Here is a 12,661-nt window from a genome sequence, read left to right as displayed (position 1 = left end):
TAGAGCTCCAAGGAGATTATGTTGAAAAATAAAAAAAAATTTACCCCAAAAAAATTGTTTTTATACTTCATTCTAAGGACTTATTGAACTACCCTCGTAGAAGTGCAATACATAATTTTATAGCTATAAACAACTGTGCTGCACGGTAGCGAGAGCTCGACCGATCAAGTAAAGGATTTAATTAAAATTAACGCGATTTACACGAAATTCCTGCACATGATATAGAATACCCTAATTCGAAGAGATATAAAAAGCCATAGAAACTACATCGATGTGAAGGTGGCTAGAGAGGTATGCCAGGAGAGAAAAGTGTGGCAGTAGATAGTATTAAAAAGAGTTTAACAGTAGAGTGTATGACGCTTAAAACAAAATGCCCTTGGATACTTATGAGCTTGAGTGGGAAGCTTCACATGATACCTTTGTGCCACCAATTATTAAAACGATAAGAAACTATGACAAAATCATGTAATATAATAACAAAATAATAAAAAACCGAAGAACATAATTTTAAATGGTCGGACCAACTCAGGAGGGGCATCCTGACCTGTTTGCAAGGAAGCTTACTGGTACAAAGAGGATAATTCCAGAGGTTACATGAACGTTGGGTCAATATCCACCCGGAATATACTATTAAAACACCTCATTATTTAAAAGATCAGGCATCGTTTATCAAGGATAAGAGCAAGATTCTCCAGAAAACATACCACCCGTTCCAGCAGGACCACTTTTGCAGACAGCTGATAATGCCAACATGAGAACTAGGAGGTCAAAAATACACCAAAAAGTCTTTCTCAGGATGGACAAATTAGCTGACGCTATTACTGCTCTCCCTGATTTGCTCGCAGAAGATGTTGATATCTGGTATCTAAACTGTGTAGTTTACAAGAAGGCGGCATGCATCACATTTTCAGTGCGTTATTAGCTACATACTATAACATCAAATGAATGTTCACTTCAAAAGAAGGCACTGGCTACAAACTTACAAGAAAACAAATCACACGTTGAACAAAGTGCAAACTGCTGACCATCAAGTAGCAGTGTATGCAAAAATAGGCTGTCTTTCAACAGAAAAATAGCGCTTTGAACGACGAGTAAAGTGGATTCAGGAAAATTCCACCTTTTCTACTTATCTTTCTCGTCTGTGAAATAGAACGTTATGTGCCATTGAAAATCCGCCTAGTCGAGAAGAGATTCAAATTTTCTGGAAGCAAGTATATGAAGATACTCATAAGCTAAATGGAGATGCTTCAGATATCTCACTATTTACGAACTTTTGCTAGAACCGACTGTTGCAACGTCCAGAGGAGTATCCACTAATTACTGCTGTAGAAGTAAAGAACGTTATCGCTAGAAATAAGAACTTTTCAGCGCCAGAGCCAGATAAAATTAACAACTTTTGATGAAAAAAGTTTACTTCTATGCGGCAACACTGCCGTCCTAACAAGTAAAGTAGTAAATACGTATCGCACGTCAAGATCAATAGTATGACAACTCCAAGAGAGTCATTTCGAGAACATTGAGCGCAAAGTTTTTTATTTTTCTTGTTGGCATAATTTTCCGCCAGAACCTACTTTCCTCTCTAACTTTTATTTTTCTGATAGACTGAGTCGAAATCACAAAGTCTCGTCAAAGTCTATTATGATGATGAGATCTGCCCAATGTGAAAAACCGACTAGTAGACCCGACGTGGAGTATAATATGGCCAAAATCGGGGCTATGACCACGTCTGCAGCATGAAAGATAAATATGTTTATTTGTACGGAATGCAGGGACCAATCTAACGGGTAAATAATGAACAAAAGCTTGGTAGAAGAGTCATGAAAATTACTTCAATCTTATCTATTTAATAATTACAATTATTTCGAAAGGTAACTTTCTTGGAAAAAAGTGTAACGAAAAAATAAAATTTTCACTAGAAACGTAGGTAAGTACAGTATGAGAACATACGAAATCTTCCTATTACCACTAGAGAAAAAAATGGCAAAAAATAGGTTGCACTAATTGCAATTTTAAAAGTTTGTGTAAGGACAATGCGTGTGCAGTAGCTAGTGCAGTAGTGTGACCAACGCTGCCCCACGGCCGCTCTTGCGCTGAAGATAGTCACTCTTTTCGCGAATTGTAAGGCTTTTAAACCTCCATCTTGTGGTGGATCTAACTCAGAGATCGACTTTTTCGAGTTGTCACACTATTTATCATGATGTGAAATATTTCATCAAAAATGAGTTGTGGAGTTCATCGTGTTTCTAATATTTATTAGTATTGTTCTCTGTGTACATTTTCTGTTCGTATTGTTTTTAATTTTGCAAAAGTAATTTGCCGTATCTACACCAGGTATACCTAGATATCGTAAATTCATAAATGCGAATGCGAATGCCACCTGTGTAGTTCCTGGTTACGACGTCCTAAACAGCAAGCGACTGAGTTAGATACGACAACCTGAGATGAAATGTCAGGAATAGGCCGCACTGGCAGTTTGGTAATATGCATTACCATTTTAATTCTACGAACAAACATGAATTCAAGCATTAATTTTCTATCTTATTTAAAGAATTTACATCCAAAATAAAAAAAATGAATCAACAAAAAAAGTTTTTCTTTATTATAATTGACAAGGCCGCACGAATCATTTCTGTTGTATTTCGACGCATGACGCAACCCGATCCACCTAACGCGCTGAGAGTGCAGCCCTCATTCTGTTTTTCACGCTTGACAAACCAAATTCGGAGGCCATCAATTCTAAGAATTCACAAATCCCGTTATCCAAAATTCAGGTTACGCTGTACTTTTATCTTGAATAATGTGTTATCAAACTTGTTGAAAGAGAATAACGTACCGCAGCACCGTTTTCAGAAAGATGGGTTATCTCACACTTGATTCTAAAATTTAAGAGGCCTTTCTAACCCTAGATCACTGTCTTTATTCATTTAACTTATTTCAGACGGTTTTTTGTAATTTGTTTTTAATTATCCTTTTTTACAGAAATGCGGTTGCATTTCTTTGTTTAATTTTCTCAGTTTTTATTTCCATTTTCTGTAGTTACGACAGCTTTTTCTTCCATTGAAACCAGTCCACTTGTTGCAACTACAATTTCACCACGATTAAAATAAAAAGATCATTCTTTTTCTCTTTTTTTTTTTAAATTCAGCATTTTATAATCTCCAAAAAGTCGTATTGCTGCTTAATTTTTGTTATTTCGTACTCAGAGAAATTCAATTTACAAACTAATTAAAGATAAAATCATTTTATGCAGCAGGCTTTGAACTCAGTGATAACCAAAACTTTGCCATAACAATTTGCAAGAAATAAACAAATATTTACTTGAAGCCATGTAACGAGAGGATCACGTGACCAAAGCTGGGCCTCAAATTTTCTTTTCCAACTTACATCTAAGCGAAATGTGGTATCGCTCTGAAATTTTGAGAAATGAAAGAAAAGGCAATAAAGTGCATGCTTCTGCTTTGTTTCGGTGTAAATTAAAAAAAAATTGTCGAAGAAAATTAAACTGGAAGCTATATCGGTAATTTTTTTCTCCGACTTACGTCTACACGCAATGAGATATCGTGTTCAAAATTTGGCACGCTAGATAGAAGGTACAAAGGATTATGTATCTGATCCTAAATTATTAGAATTGTAAGAAAAATTTTTTTTCATTACTATTTTGGAGAAATACAGACCGTAGTGTAAAACCCTGCAAGGAATTTTTAGTGCTATCAATGGGTTAGTTATGAGGTTTGTATTAATTAAAGTGGGGCAAAACAAGAAAAATCGCTCACGAACATTATGCACAAATAATGCAAAAACTAATGTTTGCACTTGAAATACAAATAAACAAATTTGGTCTGACATACGTATCAGCTATGTCACAGCAGCACTATCGCAGCGAGTAGACAACTTTGAACTTCTACGGGTCTGTGGGTAATACAGATTGCATGATTACTGAAAGAAAAAGATAGAAGTCAAACTTCTGCCGTAAAGCCTAAATACGTGAGCCGATATTTCTTATTTTCATAAATAAACATTTTTCTTCCCTGAATTCTTCCTGGTAAAATATTCCTTTAATATTTGTTAATATTTTCCGATTATTCATTCCGCGTTATTTAAACTTTTATTTTTCAATGTTGGTGAGAAAATATTGATCTTAGGACTGCCTTGATCAGCTGGTACATTCGTTAAGGGGCCTTCATCCAGTCCATCTGAACGTAAACAGGCAGGGCGACTTAAATATTTTCTATTGGATTTGGACAGATGACGTTACCTGATGCATATAACGCCCGGAGTCGTTTGTCACGCTTGAATTGAGCAGCCCCTCCCGCGCACTCGGTTTCACGGTATCGACGCGGCATCAATTCTCGGAATGCAGTGAATCCGGACTGATTAAATCCCACCTCCAGTGTAGTTATCGTGTCACAAACCAAGACTCTGGGGGAAAAAGCGTTCCATAATTTTCATAATTGAAATAATATTATGAGTCATTTCTAACAAGAGAAAATACATAGATTTCGTGTCAGAAGTAGAAAATTTACACAAAATAATTATTTACTAACAGTTTTTGTACTTGAAGTTTTTCTTACTGTCGCTTTTTTCAGTTTAAATAAACACACATAGATATTGATAAATAATATTTTATTTTTTCCTTATTTGTTTATGTTTTCTCCGAAAAGCGAATCATTTATATAAATTCAAATAATTTTTTAAAATAAGAAAATAGCGATGGTAAAATAAAATTCAATTACGAGATCAGAATGTTAAAATAAATTTTTTGTGTAAATTTAGAATTTTTCTTATTAAAAACAATGTGTTTTATTTGGAATATTTTCATCAGTAACGTTAGTTTTTATCCTTACGCTCACAGAAAAGTATTTTTTCAGAGACCTGCTTTTTTGCACGAAAACTACCTTAAGCTGCTTAACTCGCTAGTACCTAATCTTTATTTTGTAAATACAAGCGCGCTAAATCAGATAAAATCATTAAGTACCTTCTATTTCCTTCTTAATACTTGAAACTTGATATCTTATTGTATGTGGACACTAGTTTGAAAGAAGTACATTAAAACCCTTCTATAGCGTCGATTTTAGGGCTGACGTTGGATGGGAACTAACTCATTATAGCCCGCTTCGCTTTTGTTTGTTTACGCCTGAGTCTTCGCCTAAGTGACAGTCGCAAACCATCCGCATCCCGCGCAGTTCGTGTTATACCTACCTGCGGCGCGGCGTCAATTCTTGGAAGGGCTATAGAAATGAAGGGCTATTAAAGGGTTTTACTGTGCTAAATTCCTATAATGCAGATATTTGGTTGTTTATCGCAAATGTTTCTGGCGAACAATTCTTGTAACTAAGTTTGAAGCCTGATGGGTATGATGATGCCAATTTTAATTAATTTGTATATTAAATCACTCTGAGTGCGCCATCTTTTAATTTAAAGATAATAAATCTTTGCGAACAAGGGTCGGTAAGATTAAAATACATACAAACGGTTGCAGATTTTGACATTTTCTATACGAAATTTACATTCCCCCTTCAAGTTATTCAAATCAAATTTTTTTCTCTACCATTGGCAAACTTTTGTGTTTACCCTTTGATGAAAAATATAGAAATTGTTTAGAACTACATTATTCGTGCCTTTCTGAGAGCGTTTAGGATTCGGGGAATGAGGATAATATTATTGTTCCATATAAAAAGAATAGGCTATTGAATACTTTTCTTCTTTATACTATTCTACATACGTAATGCGCCATTTCCATATTTTCCTTGTATATTACAACAAAACAAATTTGTGCAACGACATGCCTATAATTTTATATCATGTAATGAAAATAAGAATTATTGGTCGAAGTTAAATGCATTAAAATAAACTAATAATTTAAATTGAGTTACACAGTCCTCTTGCACGCTTTTGGGCTGTATTATCGATTTGTGTGCTCCACTACTTTTTTGGAATTATATAAAATAATATAAATAATATAATATATAAATTGAAATCAAACACTACAGAATTTTGGGCGTTTTTGGGATCTCGAACGATCTTACAAACAAATTTCAAAAATTACCCCTACTATCAAAAAAACTACTCCCTATGTAAAAACAAAAACTCGGAAAAAACAAAATACACCGGAATTTCGGGATAATTTGGGCTTTCAAATGCACAACAAAAATTTAAAAAACAACCTACTGTATGAAAAAAAACAACATTTTTTTGCCAAAAATAAAGTCTGCGAAAATCAATGTACATCATAATTTTGGGCTTATGTAGGGCTGTAGGATGAGAAGAATATAAAGTAATGTTAGGATTTTCTTGGGTTCTTGAATGCTTGACATATTATTGTTAAAACCACCCATAAATGTAAAAAATCAAGCACCTATCTAAAAATTCTAATTTGGATTTTCAAGAAGCCCAAAAATAAGAGACTATTTACACTGTAAAATTCTAAAAAATATTATTTTTTGAATCCAAAAATCAAGTTTTGACAATTGCGTTTGTCTTTCTGTCCGTCCAGCCGTCCGTCCGTAAGCACCATAACTCTCGAATTCCAATATTTCACCTAAACACGCGTGATATGTAAAAAATCTAAAAAAAAATTTGTTGGATATTTTGTAGCACGAGTATCATGATGAAAATGTGTACCGCAATGCCTACAGAGGTTAGAGCAACTTAATATTTAACTAAACTTAATTAAGTAGAAAATTCAGATTATGAAGGCGCATATAAGAACTGATACAAGAAAGTGATCTTTTTGAAAAGTTCCATTAAAACGTTCCAAGTGCAAGCAATAAATAACCGAGCGCAAAGCGCAAGATATAAATGAAAGATGTTTAAAGCAATCTCTTACTATCTTTTTAACATATTCTCTGAAGGCTGCTTTATGGAGCTTATGGTCAATGCTGTTCAATGCAATTACGTGTCGCATATGAACTTGTGGAAAAATGATGATTACTAATATTTTTGTTAATATTATTAATAATATCGCTGTCAGTTGTTTGGACAGCGCAAAATGGTTTACGCAAGTGCTGTTCCTTCCTTAAAAAATGCATAACTTCCGTTTCCTTTCCAGACATGAGTATTGTCCCAATAGATTCAGTATAGGCCATTGTGTCAGACTTCGAGTGTATACCTGTTCTAACAAAAAGGGTCATTATGACAGTCATAAAAGCTAATCTTTGTTAATGATTAAACAATCTTGTATATTTTCATACAATATATATGTATATATATTTAATCAACTTATTTACGGTTTTTCATTTGTATTATACTTTTTTGACGGTGATCACCAAAATGTTGTTTGTTTTCACGTATTTCTATCGTCTTAGAAGATCCTTCTTGAAAGTAACCATTTTTATTCTTTTTATGAAAATTTTTAAGTGCTATACTCGTTCAGACCCATAGATTCTGAATTTTTTTTGATGAAAATAACTAATTTAATAATTACAAATTATTTATTGATCAATTTTAATCTCATTTATGAGCCGAAAAAGGTTTGACCATCTCAGCCAAGACAAGGTAGTTTAATATGTATTTTACAAGAACTTTTTATAAATTCAAATTTTTCCTACACCCAAAATAACTCTCAATGCTGAGTCGACGATTCAAACGCGCCTGATCGTGCACCAGATCCTTTCAAACGTCATCTACGAAAACTTTGTTGAAATTCGAATTTTATCCATAACCAAAACAATTACAAATAGTTGCCATTAGCCATGCGTGACCGATTGTTCATAACCATGGGACGACCGTGGGTGAACATTGACACAATCATGAGCCACACTTACCCCACGCTTACCCCACGCTTAACCCACGTATACCCCATGTTTAACCCACGCTCACCCAACGATTATGCCATTGTTAACCCATGGTTCATCTATTAGAATTTTTTCATGTAGAGAGTTCCCTAAGGATTTACATTTTTCTTGCACCTTCTTCCCTATTCCTTTACGCACCACCCACACACTTAATTGGTGGTGGGAGAGGGAGCTCCACTTTCAGGTTGATTCCGAACCACCAAGAGCAACAGCTTTAAGTACTTACCCAAATAAAAATGCATCGACTTGAATTCGACTTGAATTGAAAATGTAGAAATCACTTAGCATTTCGTAAACGTAACAATGAAATTACGGTTAATTTAACGGTTAACCTTTAGTAAAATAAACATCGATTCGCTAGTATTACATACTGTAAGAAATGTACAATCCACTGAGCCAATATTAAAATAGTGGTACAGTGTTTATTACCGAAGGATCGGTCCATGCTACTAATATAATTGGTTTACTAAGCTGACCCCTAAAATTGTAACAACGCAACCTATCCGTGCGAACCACCGGGTACAATCACGGCGCAATAGGCAATGGATGGATTGCGTCACGTAAAAAACATTCCGTTTGAACATTTCTCTTTGTGGTCCATAATTGTTCCAGCTGACATGCATGAATATAAGGTAAATCCGAGAGATTTTGTTATGTACCACGATGGCAGGAGCATGTATTCAGAATATTTAGATGCCTATAAACTACATTTGTGCGTTCTTAGAAATGATGGCCACCGAATTTTGTTTTTCAAGCGTGACGAGCAGCACGAATGACGCACTCTAAGCGTGCTAGGTGCATCAACTTGCATCATGCGTCTGAATTCAACAGAAATTATTAATGCGATCCCGAGTAAAAATGCTTCGACTTGAGTTCAACTTGGTTATGTCTTCAGTTCGTCTCCAAGATACCGATGTCTGGCTGCGTCTCAAAATTGAGTTGAGATATAGGCGTTCGTCTTATTTTTATGGCTACGACAGGTAAAACGGCGTTTACTTGTCTTAAGTCTTAAGCTATTTTTTCCGTTAAGATGCTCACTCCGTAATCCCAGGGACATTACAGTTTACTTTTCTCACGTTGGCACAACAGTTTAAATAAACTGTACTAACCAACTAACTTGCATCACTCATGTTATTGTTGATATTTTTTCTAACTGCACTTTAGTTTTTTTTGACTTATTTTGAGCGAATCAGTTAAAAAATGTATGACGAAAAAAGTGAATCGCCAGGACCGCCGAAGAAAAAACAACGAACAAGAAATTGCACATTCAATGAGGATTGGAGAAAAACACGTCCATGGATCGTCCGTGGAAAAACAGACAATGGTTCAAAGTGCGATGTCTGTGAATCCAATCTCACAGTAAAGTACTCTGTTATAGTTGCTGTAACCGAACATGAAAAAGGCGCGAATCATATAAAAAATATTAAAGACAATGAAAGGACAAAACACATATCGGCTTTTTTCAAATCATCACCGAATTCTTTATTGGGTGATAATGTAATTGCGGCTGAAGTTGTCCAAACCTATCACAATGTAAAGCACGGGTTGAGTTACTTGTCTGCTGATTGTGGTAAATATAAATTTTGCATTACTTGAAATTAAAATCTCGATATTTCCAAATATTCATTCAAATCAAAAAATGACATTTACATGTGGAAATAATGTGAGTAACATTGGACATTATGTGTTTGTTTTTTTCATTTCTGTAGGCATCAAATTAGATCGAAAGGTTTATAATGATTCGCAAATTGCATCGAAAATTCACTTAGGCAGAACAAAAATGGAAAGTATTGTACTCAACGTTATCGCTAAATATTCCATTGAAGTCGTTTTGAATGAGTTGGAATCTCAGAATGCTAAGTATTCCATAGCTATAGATGCGTCGAATGAAAGAAATCCCAAGTTTTTCCCCTTGGCAATTCGATACTTTAATATTAATGGTAAATACAATTAAAGTATTTTTTAATTTCAATTCTAGTTAAATCAATATACTTTTTTTTATTTTTAAAGTAATAATATATTTTTTACAGAGGATGTAAAAGATCGCATTCTGGATTTCTATGAACTTCCTGATGAGTCATCAGAAAGTATCAACAATTCAATTGTAAACTCCCTTGAAAAGAAAAATATAAAATTAGAAGACATTTCCTCTTTTGCTGCTGACAATGCATCAGTAAATTATCGTGAAAAGAGTTCTGTGTTCCAAAAATTGAAAGCTGATTTACCAAACATAATTAAAGCTAATTGTAATTGTCATGTTGTACATAATGCAGCGAAATATTGACTGAAACAGCTTTTCAAAAGTTTTAATGTAGAAATATTGGCACTAAAAACTTACAGCGAATTTTCGTGCAGTACGAAAATAGTGAAAACATTAAAATCATTCTGCGAAGCAGCAAGTCAAAAATATCAGAATATTTTAAAACATATTCCAGTTCGTTGGACAAGTTTAGAACCAGCCGTAGAACGTTTACTCATGAACTGGACACCATTGAACCAATATTTCATCTCTCAATGTTATTTTCAAAAAAATATTAATAAATACAAAGAACTACTTGAATATTTATCACAGAATCACTTTCTGTAGAATTTCTTCTAATTATTATTGTGCATGCATATATATTTTGTAGGTGAGGATGAATGTCATGAGGGTATATGGGAATTTATTTCTGACCAAGGAGATGAAATTGATGAAGGAATCACTTTTCGCGAAAGCTACATATACTTTGTTCATCATTATATATCAATTTTCACTAAAGCTATATAAACTCTCGAGCACGATTCTATTGATTCTACTGATGTTTACAGTGTTATGCTGGATCTTAAAAATCAACTAACAAACCGTATGACGAAACAATTTTTTGGATGTACAGTGCAACAAAAAGTTATTCCTAACATGTCCAGTTATGAACAAAAAAAATTCAAAAATGATGCCATCATAGCCTATCAAAGAGCAATCGATTATCTGACAAAGTGGTTTAATTACGAAAATTCATTTTCTGGCAAAATTCGTTTTTTGGCATTGAAAAAAGGAGATGAGGTTCCGAGTATAAATGATATAATGAGCATTTGCTCAGACTTGAATCTTCAGGTATTCGTCGTTTTTTGAATTTTCTTTAATGTATATTTTTCTGTTATTATAATGTTTTAGGTGAATTATAACGATTGTTTTGATGAATTGTGCCTGCTTGACCAAGTTCATGAAGTGCTATGCTGGTTAGACCAAAGGACCTCAGAGAAATGAAGAAAATTCATAAATGGAAACAAAGTCCCCAATTTCCAAAAATTGATATAAATCATATTTTCGATTCCGTGCAGTAATGCTTACGTTGAAAGAATTTTCAGTATCATGAATCATCTGTGGTCACATGACCCTAACAGATTATCCGTCAAAATGGTGAAAGCAGATTTACTGATCCGTTTGAATTTGAATTTTAGTTGTGAAGAGTTTTATGAAATTGTTAAGTAAAAACCTGAATTGATAAAAGCTGCAAAATCTGACAACAGATAAAACTCTATTTCGAAAAAAAGGACGTAAAGTATAGTGGTAGACTAATTACTTGAGATTTTCAAAAAAATTCTTCTGTCAAGATGATAAATAAGTTTGTAATAATGAAACAAAAATTGACATTTAAATATACAAAATTTTGCATACAAGTTCTAAATTTCTCTTATTCGTAAACCGGAATCAAAAATAATAAAAAATTTATTTAATGTTTTCGTTTATATTATTAGGGGGGAGGGGTTGAAAGTAAGGCCTCGATTCGTTTCTACATAAATGTATGTCTTCAAGGCATAAAAACTTATCTACAAGACATCAATTAAAGTCTGGCTCCGCCTCAAAATTGAGACATGCTCAAGTCGAACTTTTCAACTAATACAGTAATTTCATTATTTTCTCCAGTGACTGTTATTGTACGGGTTTTTTTCTTAGATTGAAGACTTCCACCGGTAGTAAATTTTGTAATAGGACCATAAAATGAAGCACGTGACACAATTCTATTTGGAAAACGCTGAGCGTAGAGATTGACAGCATTATCAAGATTTCTTCCAGCTTCTCCATACACTAGAACCATTTCAATTTTTCTTCGTACGGTTAGATACTACATTGTCATATTGTATTCGGAATAATCATTAATCTGACTAAAATGAGTTTCGTCTTGAATGAATTTTTTCTAATTTACTATATTTAAGAAAAGAAAAAAGTTAACACTTTCGTAATGTTTATAGATAGCCTCCGCTGACTTCAATCTACAATAATACCAGAGCTAAAATTTAGGAATATTCAGGAAAAACTGTTAATGTAAACGTACTATATTACTAAATAATTACTTCTCAAGAACGGAAATACGTTTTGACATGCTTTTCAAAATAATAATTGCCAAAGATATCCGAAGCTCTATTGCCTTTATTTTTAACCGAATTTAAAAAGACGGAGGTTCTACCTATGTTTGTCGCGATATATATTTTTTATGTACGCGTTTTTATTGCACTCGTTCAACGATTCTGTAGCGATTTGAAAAATTCTTTTTTTCCTTGGTCAGCCATGTCACAATAAAAATGGTGTATTTTTTATTGTTAATGTATAGCAGAATCGTAAGCGTGCATTCGCACTAACAGTAAAATAAAGAAAAATTGAATTTCTTAGATTAGAGCGCCATTTATCGCGAAATGGGAAAAATGTTTTCGAGCAAACATACGCATTTTTATATAAAAAATCCGAATGTGCAATAAAAAATAGGGGTTCCCATTTAAGATTTCGAACTTGCCCCCACCCCCACCCCCAGGGAGCGATGTTGGGAAACCAATTTTAACAATAGTGTATATACTCCTCAGATTATTCAATTTTGATTCAAAACATTTTTTCA

Source organism: Belonocnema kinseyi, chromosome 9, assembly GCF_010883055.1.
Source record: "Belonocnema kinseyi isolate 2016_QV_RU_SX_M_011 chromosome 9, B_treatae_v1, whole genome shotgun sequence".
Classification (NCBI taxonomy): Eukaryota; Metazoa; Arthropoda; class Insecta; order Hymenoptera; family Cynipidae; genus Belonocnema; species Belonocnema kinseyi.
Note: the sequence above shows the minus strand (reverse complement) of the source record.